The sequence below is a fragment of the Coturnix japonica genome, chromosome 25 (assembly GCF_054131305.1).
Source record: "Coturnix japonica strain WE chromosome 25, WE-NBRP24, whole genome shotgun sequence".
In the NCBI taxonomy this organism is placed as follows: domain Eukaryota; kingdom Metazoa; phylum Chordata; class Aves; order Galliformes; family Phasianidae; genus Coturnix; species Coturnix japonica.
Window position 1 is genome coordinate 2,031,677 of NC_140687.1, and position 16,433 is coordinate 2,048,109.

General features: G+C 54.0%; 1 long non-coding RNA gene across 1 annotated transcript; it reads right to left on the reverse strand.

Moving 5' to 3' along the window:
- Positions 1-11,001: 11,001 nt before the first annotated feature.
- On the reverse strand, positions 11,002-15,548 carry LOC146756831 (uncharacterized). The gene is made up of 2 exons (XR_014937216.1): positions 15,490-15,548; positions 11,002-11,267 (listed from the first exon to the last, which is right to left on the reverse strand). It is a non-coding gene; the product is annotated as an uncharacterized LOC146756831 (long non-coding RNA).
- Between the last annotated feature and the right edge of the window lie 885 nt (positions 15,549-16,433).

The window sequence follows — 16,433 nt, forward strand, 5'->3', positions numbered from 1 at the left end:
CATCTCGCCCCACTAGTGCCACGTCCCGGCCCAAAATTGCTACCTCCTGCCCCACATCATCCACCTCATGTTCCACAAATGTCACCTCCTGACCCACAACTTCCACCTCCTGCCCCACAAGTGCCACCTTCTGCCTCACAAGTGCCACCCCTTGCCCCACAAGTGCCACATCCCACCGCACAATTTCCACCTCTTGTTACACAAGTCCCACCTCCCGCCCAACAACAGCCTCCTCCTGCCCCACAAGTGCCACCTCCTGCCCCACAAGTGCCACCTCCCACCCCACAAGTGCCACGTCCTTCCCAATTGCCACGTCCTGTCCCACAAGTGCCACCTCCTGCCGTACAAGTGCCACCCTCTGCCCCACAACTGCCACTTCTTGCCCCACAATTGCCAATTCTTGCCCCACAACTTCCACCTCCCACCCCATAACTTCCACCTCCCGTCCCACAGCTTCCACATCCTGCCCCACAAGTGCCAGATCCTGCCCTGGAAGTACCACCACCTGACCCACAAGTGCGAACTCCTGCCCCACAAGTGCCACCTCGCATCCCGCAAGTGCCACATCCCACCCCACAAGTTCCACCTCCTGCCTTACAAGTGCCCATTCCTGCTTCACAAGTGTCAGCTCATGCTTCACAAATGCCAGCTCCTGCCTCACATCATCAACTTCCTGCCCCACAAGTGTCACCTCCAACCCCACAAAGACAGCCTCCTGCCCCACATCATCCACCTCGTGCCCCACAAGTGCCAATTCCTGCCCCACAAGTGCCAGCTCATGCCCCACAAGTGCCAGCTCCTGCCCCACAACAGCCTCCTCCTGCCCCACAAGTGCCACCTCGCATCCCACAAGTGCCACATCCCACCCCACAAGTTCCACCTCCTGCCTTACAAGTGCCAATTCCTGCCCTACAAGTGCCAGCTCATTCCCCTGAAGTGCCAGCTCCTGCCCCACAAGTTCCACATTTTGCCACACCACTGCAACCTCCCCCCCAAATAATCCACCTCCTGCCCCACAAGTGTCACTGACCACCCAACTTCCTCCTCCTGACACACAAGTGCAACCTCCTGCCCCACAAGTGCCAGCTCCTGCCGGACAAGAGCCACTTCCTGCCCCACAAGTACCTCTTCCCTCCCAACAAGTTCCAATTTCTGCCCCACAAGTGCCACCTCCTGCCCCACAAGTGCCACCTCCTGCCCCACAAGTGCAACCTCCTGCCCCACAAATGCCACCTTTCGCCCCACAAGTGCCACCTCTCGCTCCACAACTTCCACCTCCCACTCCCCAACTTCCACCTCCTGCCCTACAAGTGCCACCTCCCGACCCACAAGTGCCACCTCCCGCACCACAAGAGCCACCTCCCGCCCTACATCTTCCATCTCCTGGCTCACAAGTTCCACCTCCTGCCTCAAAAGAGCCACCTCCCGCCCCACAACTTCCACGTAACGCCCCATAAGTTCCACTTCCTGCCCAACAAGTGCCACCTCTCGTCCCACAAGGACCACCTCCTGCCCCACAAGTGCCTCCTCCTGCCTTACAAGTGCCACCTCCTGCCCAACAAGTGCCACCTCCTGCCCCACAAGTGCCACCTCTCGTCCCACAAGTGCCACTTCCTGCCCAACAAGTGCCACCACCCTCCCCAAAATGCCAACTCCCGCCCCACAAGTGCCACGTCCAGCCCCACAACTTCCACCTCCTGCCCCAAAAGTGTCAACTCCTGCCCCATAAGTTCCATACCCCGCCCCACAAGTGCCACAACCTGCCCCACTAGTGCCATCTCCATTTCCACAGGTGCCACCTCCCGCCCCACAACTTCCACGTAACGCCCCATAAGTTCCACCTCCTGCCCAACAAGTGCCACCTCTCGTCCCACAAGGACCACCTCCTGCCCCACAAGTGCCACCTCCTGCCCCACAAGTGCCACCTCTTGCCCCACAAGTGCCACCTCTTGCCCCACAAGTGCCAAATACTTCCCCACAACTTCCACCTTCTGCCGCACTAGTGCCAACTCCAATTCCACAAGTGCCACCTCCCACACCACAAGTGCCACCACCTGACCCACAAGTGCCAACTCCTGCCCCACAAGTGCCATTTCTTGCCCCACAAGTGCCACCTCCTGCCCCACAAGTGCCATTTCCTGCCCTACAACTTCCACCTCCTGCCCCACAAGAGCCAGTTCCAGCCCCACAAATGCCACCTCCCGCCCCACAACTTCAACATCCCGCCATACAAGTGCCAACTCCTGCCCAACGTGTGCCACATCCTGCCCCACAAGTGCCAAATCCTGCCCCGCAACTTTTACCTCCTGCTCCACAAGTGCCAACTCCTGCCCCATATCATCCAACTCCTGCCCCACAAGTGCCACCTCCTGCCCAACAAGTGCCAACTCCTGCCCCACAAGTGCCACCTCCTGCCCCACAAGTGCCACCTCCCTACCCACAAGTGCCACCTCCTGCCGTGCAAGTGCCAGCTCCTGCCCCGAAAGTGCCAGCTCCTGCTCCACATGTGCCACCTCTCGCCCCACAAGTTCCAGCTCCCGCCCACAAGTGCCACATCGCTCCCCACAAGTGCCACCTCCTGCCCCACTAGTGCCACCTCCCGCCCCACAAGTGCCAACTCCAGCCCCACAAGTGCAACCTCCCACCACACAAGTACCAAATCCTGCCCCACAACTTCCACCTCCTGCCCAAAAAGTGCCACCTCTCGTCCCACAAGGACCACCTCCTGCCCCACAAGTGCCACCTCCTGCCCCACAAGTGCCACCTCTTGCCCCACAAGTGCCACCTCTTGCCCCACAAGTGCCACCTCTTGCCCCACAAGTGCCAAATACTTCCCCACAACTTCCACCTTCTGCCGCACTAGTGCCAACTCCAATTCCACAAGTGCCACCTCCCACACCACAAGTGCCACCACCTGACCCACAAGTGCCAACTCCTGCCCCACAAGTGCCATTTCTTGCCCCACAAGTGCCACCTCCTGCCCCACAAGTGCCATTTCCTGCCCTACAACTTCCACCTCCTGCCCCACAAGAGCCAGTTCCAGCCCCACAAATGCCACCTCCCGCCCCACAACTTCAACATCCCGCCATACAAGTGCCAACTCCTGCCCAACGTGTGCCACATCCTGCCCCACAAGTGCCAAATCCTGCCCCGCAACTTTTACCTCCTGCTCCACAAGTGCCAACTCCTGCCCCATATCATCCAACTCCTGCCCCACAAGTGCCACCTCCTGCCCAACAAGTGCCAACTCCTGCCCCACAAGTGCCAACTCCTGCCCCACAAGTGCCACCTCCCTACCCACAAGTGCCACCTCCTGCCGTGCAAGTGCCAGCTCCTGCCCCGAAAGTGCCAGCTCCTGCTCCACATGTGCCACCTCTCGCCCCACAAGTTCCAGCTCCCGCCCACAAGTGCCACATCGCTCCCCACAAGTGCCACCTCCTGCCCCACTAGTGCCACCTCCCGCCCCACAAGTGCCAACTCCAGCCCCACAAGTGCAACCTCCCACCCCACAAGTACCAAATCCTGCCCCACAACTTCCACCTCCTGCCCCAGAAGTGCCATCTCCTGCCCCACATGTGTCACCTACTGCCGCACATCATCCACCTCCAAACCCATAAGTGCCACCTCCTGCACAACAAGTGCCAATTCCTGCCCCACAAGTGCCAGCACATGCTTCACAAGCGCCAGCTCCAGCCTAACATCATCCACCTCCTGCCCCACAAGTGCCACATCCCGCCCCACAAGAGCCACTTCCTTCCCCACAAGTACCCCATCCCACACCACAAGTTCCAATTCCTGCCATACAAGTGCCTCCTCCTTCCCCACAAGTGCCACCTTCCGCCCCACAAGTCCAACCTCCCGCCCAAGTGCCAACTCCCGCCCCACAAGTGCCAACTCCCGACCCACAAGTGCCACCTCCTGCCCCGCCAGTTCCACCTCCTGCCTCACAAGTGCCAGCTCCTGCCCCACATGTGCCACCTCTCACCCCTCTAGTGCCACCTCCCACCCCATAAGTGCCACCTCCCTCTCCAGAAATTCAGCCTCCAGCCCACAAGTGCCACATCGCTCCCCACAAGTGCCACCTCCCGCCCCACAAGTTCTAACTCCCGCCCCACAAGTGCCAACTCCCGCCCCATAAGTGCCAACTCCTTCCAAACAAGTGCCACATCCCGCCCCACAAGTGCCACTTCCTGCCCCTCTATCGCCACCTCCTGCCCCAGAAGTTCCACTTCCTGCACCACAAGTTACACCTACAGCCCCACAATTTCCACCTCCTGTTTTACAAGTTCAACTTCCGCCCCACAAGTGCCACCTCCTGCCCAACAAGTGCCAGTTCATGCCCCACAAGTGCAAGGTCCTGTCCTTCAACTTCCACCTCCTGCCCCACAAGTGCCACCTCCTGCCCCACAACGACCACCTCCTGCCCCACATCATCCACCTCCTGCCCCACAAGTTCCAATTCCTGCCCTACAAGTGCCAGCTCATTCCCCTGAAGTGCCAGCTCCTGCCCCACAAGTGCCACATTTTGCCACACCACTGCCACCTCCCTTCCCAAATAATCCACCTCCTGCCCCACAAGTGTCACTGACCGCCCAACTTCATCCTCCTGACCCACAAGTGCAACCTCCTGCCCCACAAGTGCCAGCTCCTGCCCGACAAGAACCACTTCCTGCCCCACAAGTACCTCTTCCCTCCCAACAAGTTCCAATTTCCGCCCCACAAGTGCCACCTCCTGCCCCACAAGTGCAACCTCCTGCCCCACAATTGCCACCTCCTGCCCCACAAGTGCCACCTCCTGCCCCACAAGTGCAACCTCCTGCCCCACAGGTGCCACCTCCCGCCCCACAATTGTCACCTCCTGCCCCATAAGTGCCACCTCCCGCCCAACAATTGTGGCCACATGACAAACAAGTTCCACTTCCGCCCCACAAGTGCCACCTCCTGCCCAACAAGTGCCATTTCTTACCCCACAGGTTCCAAATCCTACCCCACTGGTGCCATTTCCTGCCCCACAAGTGCCATTTCCCCCCCCACAAGTGCCAACTCCTGCCTTACAAGTTTCACCTCCCACCCCACAAATTCCACCTCCCACCCCACAAGTTCCACCTCCTGCCCCAAAAGTGCCAATTCCTGCTTCACAAGTGCCAGCTCATGCTTCACAAATGCCAGCTCATGCCCCACATCATCAACTTCCTGCCCCACAAGTGCCAGCTCATGCCCCACAAGTGCCACCTCTTGCCCCACAGGTGCCACATCCTGCCCCACATCATCCACCTCCTCCCCCACAAGTGACAATACCTGTTCCACAAGTGCCACCTCCCGCCCCACAACTTCAACATCCCGCCACACAAGTGCCGACTCCTGGCAACGTGTGCCACATCCTGCCCCACAAGTGCCAGCTCCTGCCGCACAACTGACAATTCCTGCCCCAAAAGTGCCAGCTCATGCTTCACAATTGCCAGCTCCTGCCCCACATCATCCACCTTCTGCCCCACAAGTGCCACCTCCTGACCGACAAAGACATCCTCCTGCCCCATAAGTGCCAATTTCTGCCCCACAAGTGCCAGCTCATTCCCCTGAAGTGCCACATTTGTCCACACCACTGCCTCCTCCCCCCCAAATAATCCACCTCCTGCCCCACAGGTGTCACTGACTGACCAACTTCCTCCTCCTGACCCACAAGTGCAACCTCCTGCCTCACAAGTGCCAGCTCCTGCCCTACAAGAGCCACTTCCTGCCCCACAAGTACCTCTTCCCTCCCAACAAGTTCCAATTTCCACCCCACAAGTGCAACCTCCTGCCCCAAAAGTGCAACCTCCTGCCCCACATCGTCCACCTCCCACCCAACAAGTGCCACCACCTGTCCCACTAGTGCCAATTCCTGCCCCACAAGTGCCACATTTGTCCACACCACTGCCATCTCCCCCCCCAAATAATCCACCTCCTGACCCACAAGTGTCACTGACTGACCAACTTCCTCCTCCTGACCCACAAGTGCCAGCTCCTGCCCCACAAGTGCCAGCTCCTGCCCCACAAGAGCCACTTCCTGCCCCACAAGTACCTCTTCCCTCCCAACAAGTTCCAATTTCCGCCCAACAAGTACTACCTCCTTCTGCACAAGTTCCACCCCTTGCCCTAAAAGCTCCATTTCCTGCCCAAGAAGTGCCACCTCCCGCCCCACAAGTGCCACCTCCTGCCCTACAACTTCCACCTCCTGGCCCACAAGTGCCACCTCCCGCCCTACAACTGCCAAACCCTGCCCCAAAACTTCCACCTCCTGCCCAACAATTTCCAACTCGTGCCCCACAATTGCCACCTCCTGCCACACAAATGCCACCTTCTGCCCAACAACTCCAACCTCCCGCCCCACAAGTACAACCTCCTGCTCCACAAGTTCCACCTCCTGCCCCATAAGTTCCACCTTACGCCCCACAAGTGCCATCTCCTGCCCCAAAAGCTCAATTTCCTGCCCCATCAGTGCCACCTCCCGCACCACAAGTGCCACCTCCTGCCCCAGAAGTGCCAATTTCTGCCCCACAAGTGCCACTTCCCGCCTTACAAATGCCACCTCCTGCCCCACAACTTTCACCTCCTGCCCCACAAGTGCAACCTCCCTGCCCACGAGTGACACAATCTGCCCAAGTGCCACCTCCTGCCTCACAACTTCCACCTCCCGCCCCACAAGTGCCACCTCCTGTCTCACAAGTGCAACCTCCCGCCCCACAACTTCCACAACCTGCCCCACAAGTGCCACCTCCCGTCACTCAACTTCCAACTCCCGCCCCACAAGTGCCACCTCCCACCCTACAACTTCCACATCCCGCCCCACAACTTCCAACTCCTGGCCCACAAGTGCGACCTCCTGCCCCACCATTACCACCTCCTGCCCCACAATTTCCACCTCCTGCCCGACAAGTGCCACAACCTGCTCCACAATTTCAACGTCCTGCCTTACAAGTGCCACATTCTGCCCCACAAGTGTAGGCTCCTGCTCCACAAGTGCCACCTCCCGAACCACAACCTCAACCTCTGGCCCCACAAGTCCCACCTCCCGCCCCACAAGTGCCACATCCCGCCCCACAAGTGCCACCACCCGCCCCACAAGTGCCACCTTCTGTTCCACAACTTCCACCTCCTGCCCCACAAGTTATAACTCCTGCCCCACAAGTGTTGCATTTTGCCCCACAAGTGCCACCTCCCGCCTCACAAGTGCCACCTCCCGACCCACAAGTGCCAACTCCTGCCCCGCAACTTCCATCTCCTGCTCCACAAGTGCCACCTCGAACCGCACAATTGCCACCTCCTTCCCCATATCAACCACCTCCCATCCAACAAGTGCCAATTCCTGCCCCACAAGTTCCAATTCCTGCCCTACAAGTGCCAGCTCATTCCCCTGAAGTGCCACCTCCTGCCCCAGAAGTGTCACTGACCGCCCAACTTCCTCCTCCTGCCCCACAAGTGCCACCTCCTGCCCTACAAGTGCCACCACCCTCCCCAAAATGCCAACTCCCGCCCCACATGTGCCACGTCCAGCCCCACAACTTCCACCTCCTGCCCCATAAGTTCCATATCCCACCCCACAAGTGCCACTACCTGCCCCACTAGTGCCATCTCCATTTCCATAGGTGCCACCTCCCGCCCCACAACTTTCACGTAACGCCCCATAAGTTCCACCTCCTGCCCAACAAGTGCCACCTCTCGTCCCACAAGGACCACCTCCTGCCCCACAAGTGCCACCTCCTGCCCCACAAGTGCCACCTCCTGCCCAACAAGTGCCACCACCCTCCCCAAAATGCCAACTCCCGCCCCACAAGTGCCACGTCCAGCCCCACAACTTCAACCTCCTGCCCCAAAAACAAAAACTTATGGGGCAGGAGTGTCAACTCCTGCCCCATAAGTTCCATATCCCACCCCACAAGTGCCACTACCTGCCCCACTAGTGCCATCTCCATTTCCATAGGTGCCACCTCCCGCCCCACAACTTCCACGTAACGCCCCATAAGTTCCACCTCCTGCCCAACAAGTGCCACCTCTCGTCCCACAAGGACCACCTCCTGCCCCACAAGTGCCACCTCTTGCCCCACAAGTGCCAAATACTTCCCCACAACTTCCACCTTCTGCCGCACTAGTGCCAACTCCAATTCCACAAGTGCCACCTCCCACACCACAAGTGCCACCACCTGACCCACAAGTGCCAACTCCTGCCCCACAAGTGCCACCTCCTGCCCCACAAGTGCCATTTCCTGCCCTACAACTTCCACCTCCTGCCCCACAAGAGCCAGTTCCAGCCCCCCAAATGCCACCTCCTGCCCCACAACTTCAACATCCCGCCATACAAGTGCCACCTCCTGCCCAACGTGTGCCACATCCTGCCCCACAAGTGCCAAATCCTGCCCCGCAACTTTTACCTCCTGCTCCACAAGTGCCAACTCCTGCCCCATATCATCCACCTCCTGCCCCACAAGTGCCAACTCCAGCCCCACAAGTGCCACATCCCTCCCCACAAGTGCAACCTCCTGCCCCACAAGTGCCACCTCCCGCCCCACAACTTCCACCCCCTCCCCTCAAGTTACATCTCCTGCCCCACAAGTGCCAACACCTGACCCACAATTGCCAACACCTGACCCACAACTTTACATTCCGCCCCACAATTTCCACCTCCTGTCTTACAAGTTCCACTTCCTGCCCCACAAGTGCCAGCTCAGGCTTCACAAGTGCCAGCTCCTGCACCACATCATCCTCTTCCCGCCTCACAAGTGCCACCTCCTGCCCAACAATTGCCATTTCTTACCCCACAGGTTCCAACTCCTGCCCCACAGGTGCCATTTCCTGCCCCACAAGTACCACCTCCTGTCCCACATGTGCCAACTCCTGCCCCACAAGTGCCATTTCCTGCCCCACAACTTCCACCTCCCGCCCCAGAAGTGCCAGTTCCTGTCCCACAAGTGCCACCTACCACGCCACAAATTCCACCTCCTGCCCCACAAGTTCCACCTCCTGCCCCACAATGACCACCTCCTGCCCCACATCATCCACCTCCTGCCCCACAAGTGCCAATTCCTGCCCTACAAGTGCCAGCTCATTCCCCTGAAGTGCCAGCTCCTGCCCCACAAGTGCCACATTTTGCCACACCACTGCCACCTCCCCCCCCAAATAATCCACCTCCTGCCCCACAAGTGTCACTGACCGCCCAACTTCCTCCTCCTGACCCACAAGTGCAACCTCCTGCCCCACAACTTCAACATCCCGCGACATCCTGCCCTACATGTGCCAGCTCATGCCCCACAAGTGCCAGGTCCTGTCCCACATCATCCACCTTCTGCCCCACAAGTGCCACCTCCTGCCCCACAACGACCACCTCCTGCCCCACATCATCCACCCCCTGCACCACAAGTGCCAATTCATGCCCTACAAGTGCCAGCTCACTCCCCTGAAGTGCCAGCTCCTGCCCCACTATGCCACCTCCTGTCCCACATGTGCTAACTCCTGCCCCACAAGTGCCATTTTCAGCCCCACAACTTCTACCTCACGGCCCACAAGAGCCAGTTCCAGCCCCACAAATGCCACCTCCCGCCCCACAACTTCAACATCCCGCCACACAAGTGCCACCTCCTGCCCCACAAGTGCCAAATCCTGTTCTGCAACTTCCAACTCCTGCTCCACAAGTGCCACCTCCTGCCCCACATCATCTACCTCCCACCCCACAAGTGCCACCTCCTGCCCCACAAGTTACATCTCCCGCCCCACAAGTGCCACCTCCTGCCTCAAAACTTCCAACTCCCACTGAAGAGTGAGCAAAGCCTCAAAATGGTGGTAAGGTAACACTGTGCTATAGAAAGGGAAAGGGGAACTTCACAGAAACCAAGACAAAGGGTAACTGTACATTTAAAAGTGCAGGGAAAGGGGGAATTGCAGACACTTAGTCAAAATAAAGCCAGAGAAGAGGGCAATAAAGATAAGAAGAAACTGTCCGGAGACCTCTGACAAGAAGGATTAGATCCTCCCCCCCGGGCAAGATGATGCCAACATGGGAGAACAATAACAGCAGATAACACCAAGAAGAAAACAGAAGAAGAATTTCCCCCCAAAACATCGGCAAGGGTCGCGGGGAATGGGGTCAGGGGGAATGAGGGAATGGGGTCGCGGGGAACGGGGCCATAGGGAATGTAATGAATATGTAATCAAACTGAGGAGGAGACTATTGATTATGTATTAGCTTAACCTATATCTGTAACACACTTTTCTCTTTACAGTGTGCAAGTTTGGAGGAGCTATCCCCCTTGCACCCGGCGCTGCGCAACGCTGGAATAAACATACCTGCTTTATAACCCATCTCTGGATTATAGAGTTTGATTCCGCAAGTCAATTTGGCACCCCAGATGGGACCCTCTCTGTTCGGCTGCAGGACCAGCTGAGAAGGGGGACGCCTTTGGCGCGCCCCGAGATTTCTCGGAAGGACTCCCCTCCCTCATCTGATCACTGCAGGAGCAGACAAGAACCATCTATCGGCGGACCAGGTATGTGAAATGGGGGACCCGTAAGTCGTGAGGAGACGTCCTACGCAGGGCACAGTGGAGTCGGCGTGCTCCCCCCCAGGGATGTGAGCTCACCGGTTAGGTTAGGTTGCCGGCTGGGTTAGGACTCCCTAGGGAGTGCCTACAAAGGGGCCAGTAAGTCGTACGCATGGTAAAAGAGCTATTGCTCACATTCAGGTGATTGCTAATTGGGCAGAGCTTGTCTGCTCTCTGGTACAGGGTGATTTGGGTAATCCTGGGATAATTGGTATCGTACAGTGCTGTTTATATAGGTGACCTAAGTCAACAACTAGCACCGGTGTTCTTAACATCTTTGGTTAAGCTTAACAAATGATATATGGTTGATATTCAAATGCTTGAATTGTCGTGTGAGTGTGGTGTGAGTGAGACGCAGCACAGCTGCGGGGCGAGTGCGGAGTCCCGACCCGCGGTTCCGTCCTCCCGCGAGGGAAACGGCCGGGGACGGACGAAGCGAAAGTTGTCTCCAATACTTGTTTGTCTTTGTTTTAATACATGTTTATTTTGTATTATTAATTACTGGTTGTTGTAAAGTATGTGGTCATAAGTCATAACAATGCTGTTGTGTCAGAAGTGGTTTTACTTATAAAAGAATACGGTGGTTTATATTAAGTTACGATGGGAAAATCACAGAGCAAAGAGGTCCCTGCACGCTCACCCCTGGGGTGTATACTGGCACATTGGCGAGATATCGCTGGGGAACCAGGAGGAACCCTGAGCCGAAAAGAAAAAAATCCTGATTAAATGTTGTAATCAGTGGTGGTTAATGTATAAGCTAGAGGACAGGGACAATGAACATATAGAGAGATGTCTATGTGGAATGAGTATCAAGCCATTTATGTGATATTGTGTTCTGCCTGCGAAGAGGTGTAAGGGAGGTGGGTCAGTCAGTGCTGGCTCTGTGGCGAGAGGTTTATAACTGAACGATATGGATTACTAAGGGAAAGTTATAAGGTAGTAAGGGTGTTTATGGAAACTGAAGAACTGTGTTGCTTGATTTGTGGGTTTTGAAGGGAATGGGACAAACTGTTTTGCTGGTATAAGAAAGTGTAGTTGTTAATGGCATACGGAAGTATAGTTGAGGGTATGTGGAAGTGTAACTGAGGGTACAAATAGTGGAATAGTGTACAGAGGAAAAAGGGTTAAAGAGAAAGTGAGTTTATCTGTGCGGGCATGAGAACAACCCCCCCCCCGCACCGTTCCCCTGCAATCAGAACTCTCAGAGTGGGAGAGGGAGCCAGGGTCAGAGACTGCTGCTGTAAACTGCAAAGGGGGAGGTGGAGAGGACAGGGCACTGGAAGTGAGAATAGCCTTCATGTGCAGAGATCTGGGAAATCTGAAATCTGGGCAGCACTGGAAGGCTCTGGAGAGGAGGTGAAATGTAATGATTAGAGTTTGGAAAGCGAAAAAGTTTGGGAAGGACACAGGTTGAGGAAGGCAAAGATAAAAACAGGGATGTCAGGTCTGAAGAGAGGAGTACAATAAGAAGAAAACAAACAAACAACAACAACAACAGAAAACAAAACAAACACCTGATTGAGAATCAGAGATGTTCAGGAAATTGAGAATAATAACAGCTGTTACTGTTGTGGTGCTAGAGTAGGGCCATAGGACCCAGGGATCCCCCACGAGGAAAGGGGAGGGAGGTTTGAAGAGCCCAGGGAGGGCTCTGCTCCGCTGGAATGAAAGCAGTGTACAAACTGCAGTGGGACACTGGTAGAGAAATCCGACCAAGCTGAGTGAGAAGGAATTGTCTCTGATTGCAGAGCTGAACAATGAGAACTTGGGAAGTTTACCCTAGCAGATACACCGATGAAACTGCAGCTAAAGAAGCAGGATAAAGTAGTTCATTTTCTGATGGATATGGGAGCTTCTTACTACCCATAGATGGTTTTGTAACATTAGTAGGTGCTACTGCCCAACAAGAAAAGGCTTACTTTTGGAATTAATTAAATATAAACTAAGAAAACAAGTAGGAATACAGGAATTCTTGTACCTGTCAGGTTACCCTGGCAAGAAATTTAATAAAACTGGAGCTAAGGGTCAAACAATATTGGCTGATTAAGAATTGTAAGTCTAACTATTAACACAAACTGGGAAAAACAATGTTATACCCCCAGGAGCCACAGCAATCTCAAATAAGACACACTTAGGGGTGTGGGCATCAGGGCCAAAAATTAAGTTAAAAGCAAGAGCTCACCCACTCAGGGTAAAGTGATGCCCTTTGAGGATATGTGAATGTAGAAGGATAAAAGAAATAATAGATAATTTTTTGAGTTTGAATTACTAATTGAATGGGAATCCAAGTACAAAACTCCAGTTTTGCCAATTTGCTAAATTTTCGATAGTTTGGTAGAAGACATGAGGACAAGTAATGGAATTGTTGAATGGATACACTCAGTAATGGAAAATCCATGCACTTTATCAACCAAGTTAAGGAATGACTAGGTGGAGTTTACCTTCTGGATTTGAGGGATGTCTCTTCTGCCTGGTTTGGCTAAAGGAAGCCTAAGGTTATTTGCCTTTGAATAGGAAAGCCCTAATAAAGGGAGAAGAGACTCAGTTAACCTGGACAGTGTTACCCAGGGTTGTGAGAACAGCTTAATGATTTTTGAGAACCGGTCAACTTGTGAGCCTGAGACCTGGGATCCTCCATGCTAGGGTGGAACTTTACTGGAGCATGTGGATGCCACAGCGACAAAAGGACTGTGTAGAATAGACTGAGAGTTTGCTGAGTTTCTTGGTTTACAGAAAGCACAAATAACTCAGAAATTACAGCTGGACTTTGAACCTTAAGGACTGCCAAGAAAGAAGCCATCTGCTAAGCCAATGAGCTGCAAACTGCCAAGGAACTCCATACGTTCCCAGGAATGACAGGAGGGTGCTGACCATGGATACACAGCTACGGACTGATGGTAAACCTCAAACAGCTTGAAGTGAGTAAGGGATGGCCAGGGTGCCTGAGGGCAGTGGCTGCACTAGTGCTCAATATTCAAGAAGCCCATAAATCTACACTGGGCCAAAGGATACCAGTTTTAATATCTCATACAGTGTTTACTGTATTGGAGGCAAAAGGGGGGACATTAGTTCATTGGCTCTCACCCCAAAGATTCCTGAAATACCAGGCCATCCTGGTAGAGCAGGGTGATGTAGAAATAATTGTGACTAATATTGTCAACCCAGTATCTTTCCTTAGCCGAACACCCGGAGAACCAGTATTACATGACTGCTTTAAATCAACTGAAGCTGCACATTCCAGCCAGTCAGTCGAACCTGAAGGACGAACTCTTAGAAGATGCAGAAGACACCTGGTTTACCAGAAGCTGCAGTTTTATGAGACAAGGAGACTGTAAGGCAGGACATGCAGTAACTGCTACTGACCAGGTAACCGAAGCACAACCACCAGCTGTGGGGACTTCCCCTCAGAAGACTGAAATAACTGCCTTGACAAGAGCTTTAATCATATGGACAGATGCTAAATATGTGCCACACGCTCATAGTACCATCTGAAAAGAGCAAGGATTGCTCACACACAAGAAAAACAGCCTGATTTAAATCTACCAATGGTTATTATATGTTGTAAAAGACATCAGAAATGTAACACTGTACAGGAAACAGAAAATAAGATGATAGATCAGGTGGCAGAACAGGCAGTTGAAGAGGGCTTCAATTCCAGACGGTAAACTTAAAATCTCTGAAGCCAAGTCAAAACCTGTAAAATATTCTAAAGAGAACAGGAGTCCAATTAATAATTTAGAAAGGAAGAGAGCAAGCTGACAGATGTGTGCATGCCCAAATGGACACATTATTATGCCCTTTAGTATTTTATGGAAATTGTTTATAAGGGAAGAGAATATATTGGGCAAACCAACACTACAAAGTACAGTCCCAGTACCAGGAACAGGGCACAAGTGGGCCTCACAGGAGAGGGCCTTCCAGGGCAACAACAGCAAATTGAGTTCACAGAACTCCCAAGAAAAGGGGGGTACCACTGTATGAAAATTTCTGTAACCTTAGAAACAATTGAGGATGCTGCTGCAGATGCTTGATGGACAATCCAAAAGGAGATATCCTGTTTATCCAAAGATGCATTGCAACATGGAGTAGGCAGGGATAACACCGATTGGGGAATAGTTTTCTCTGGATCATGGGATAAACTTACTAGTTGCCAAATTTAGGATGACTAAAACAGCTTTTCTTAGCCTGCATCACCTTGCTACTCTTGGTGTGTTTTACTTGTGTTGTTATAAGATGTCTTTTGTGTCTGTACCAAGGTACTGGAAGGGAATACGAGGTTTGGAAGAGACATGAGCTGAGACAAAAGGTAGAGAGCGGAGCCTATTTTGAGACCCATTAAGAATCTAGCAGGTAAAAGCCTGCTAGATTGAAGAAAAGGGGGGAATTGAAGAGTGAGCAAAGCCTCAAAATGGTGGTAAGGTAACACTGTGCTATAGAAAGGGAAAGGGGAACTTCACAGAAACCAAGACAAAGGGTAACTGTACATTTAAAAGTGCAGGGAAAGGGGGAATTGCAGACACTTAGTCAAAATAAAGCCAGAGAAGAGGGCAATAAAGATAAGAAGAAACTGTCCGGAGACCTCTGACAAGAAGGATTAGATCCTCCCCCCCGGGCAAGATGATGCCAACATGGGAGAACAATAACAGCAGATAACACCAAGAAGAAAACAGAAGAAGAATTTCCCCCCAAAACATCGGCAAGGGTCGCGGGGAATGGGGTCAGGGGGAATGAGGGAATGGGGTCGCGGGGAACGGGGCCATAGGGAATGTAATGAATATGTAATCAAACTGAGGAGGAGACTATTGATTATGTATTAGCTTAACCTATATCTGTAACACACTTTTCTCTTTACAGTGTGCAAGTTTGGAGGAGCTATCCCCCTTGCACCCGGCGCTGCGCAACGCTGGAATAAACATACCTGCTTTATAACCCATCTCTGGATTATAGAGTTTGATTCCGCAAGTCACCACCACAACAATTTCCACCTCCTGTCTTACAAGTTCCACTTCCGCCCCACAAGTGCCACCTCCAGCCCCATAAGTGCCTAATCATGCCCCACAACATCCACCTGTGCCCTACAAATTTCTGGCTCCACATCATCCAACTCCAGCCCCACAAGCGCCACCTCCTGCACAAAAAGATCCACCTCCCACCCCACAGGTGCCACCTCCCGCCCCACAACTTCCACCTCCCGCCCAACAATTGTCACCTTCTGCCCCATAAGTGCCACCTCCCGCCCAACAATTGTGGCCACATGACAAACAAGTTCCACTTCCGCCCCACAAGTGTCACCTCCTGCCCAACAAGTGCCATTTCTTACCCCACAGGTTCCAAATCCTACCCCACTGGTGCCATTTCCTGCCCCACAAGTACCACCTCCTGCCCCACAAGTGCCAATTCCTGCCCTACAAGTGCCAGCTCATTCCCCTGAAGTGCCAGCTCCTGCCCCACAAGTGCCACATTTTGCCACACCACTGCCACCTCCCTTCCCAAATAATCCACCTCCTGCCCCACAAGTGTCACTGACCGCCCAACTTCCTCCTCCTGACGCACAAGTGCAACCTCCTGCCCCACAAGTGCCAGCTCCTGCCCGACAAGAGCCACTTCTTGCCCCACAAGTACCTCTTCCCTCCCAACAAGTTCCAATTTCCGCCCCACAAGTGCCACCTCCTGCCCCACAAGTGCAACCTCCTGCCCCACAAATGCCACCTTCCGCCCCACAAATGCCACCTCCCGCTCCACAACTTCCACCTCCTGCCCCACAAGAGCCACCTCCCGCCCTACAACTTCCATCTCCTGGTCCACAAGTGCCACCTCCTGCCTCAAAAGAGCCACCTCCCGCCCCACAACTTCCACGTAACG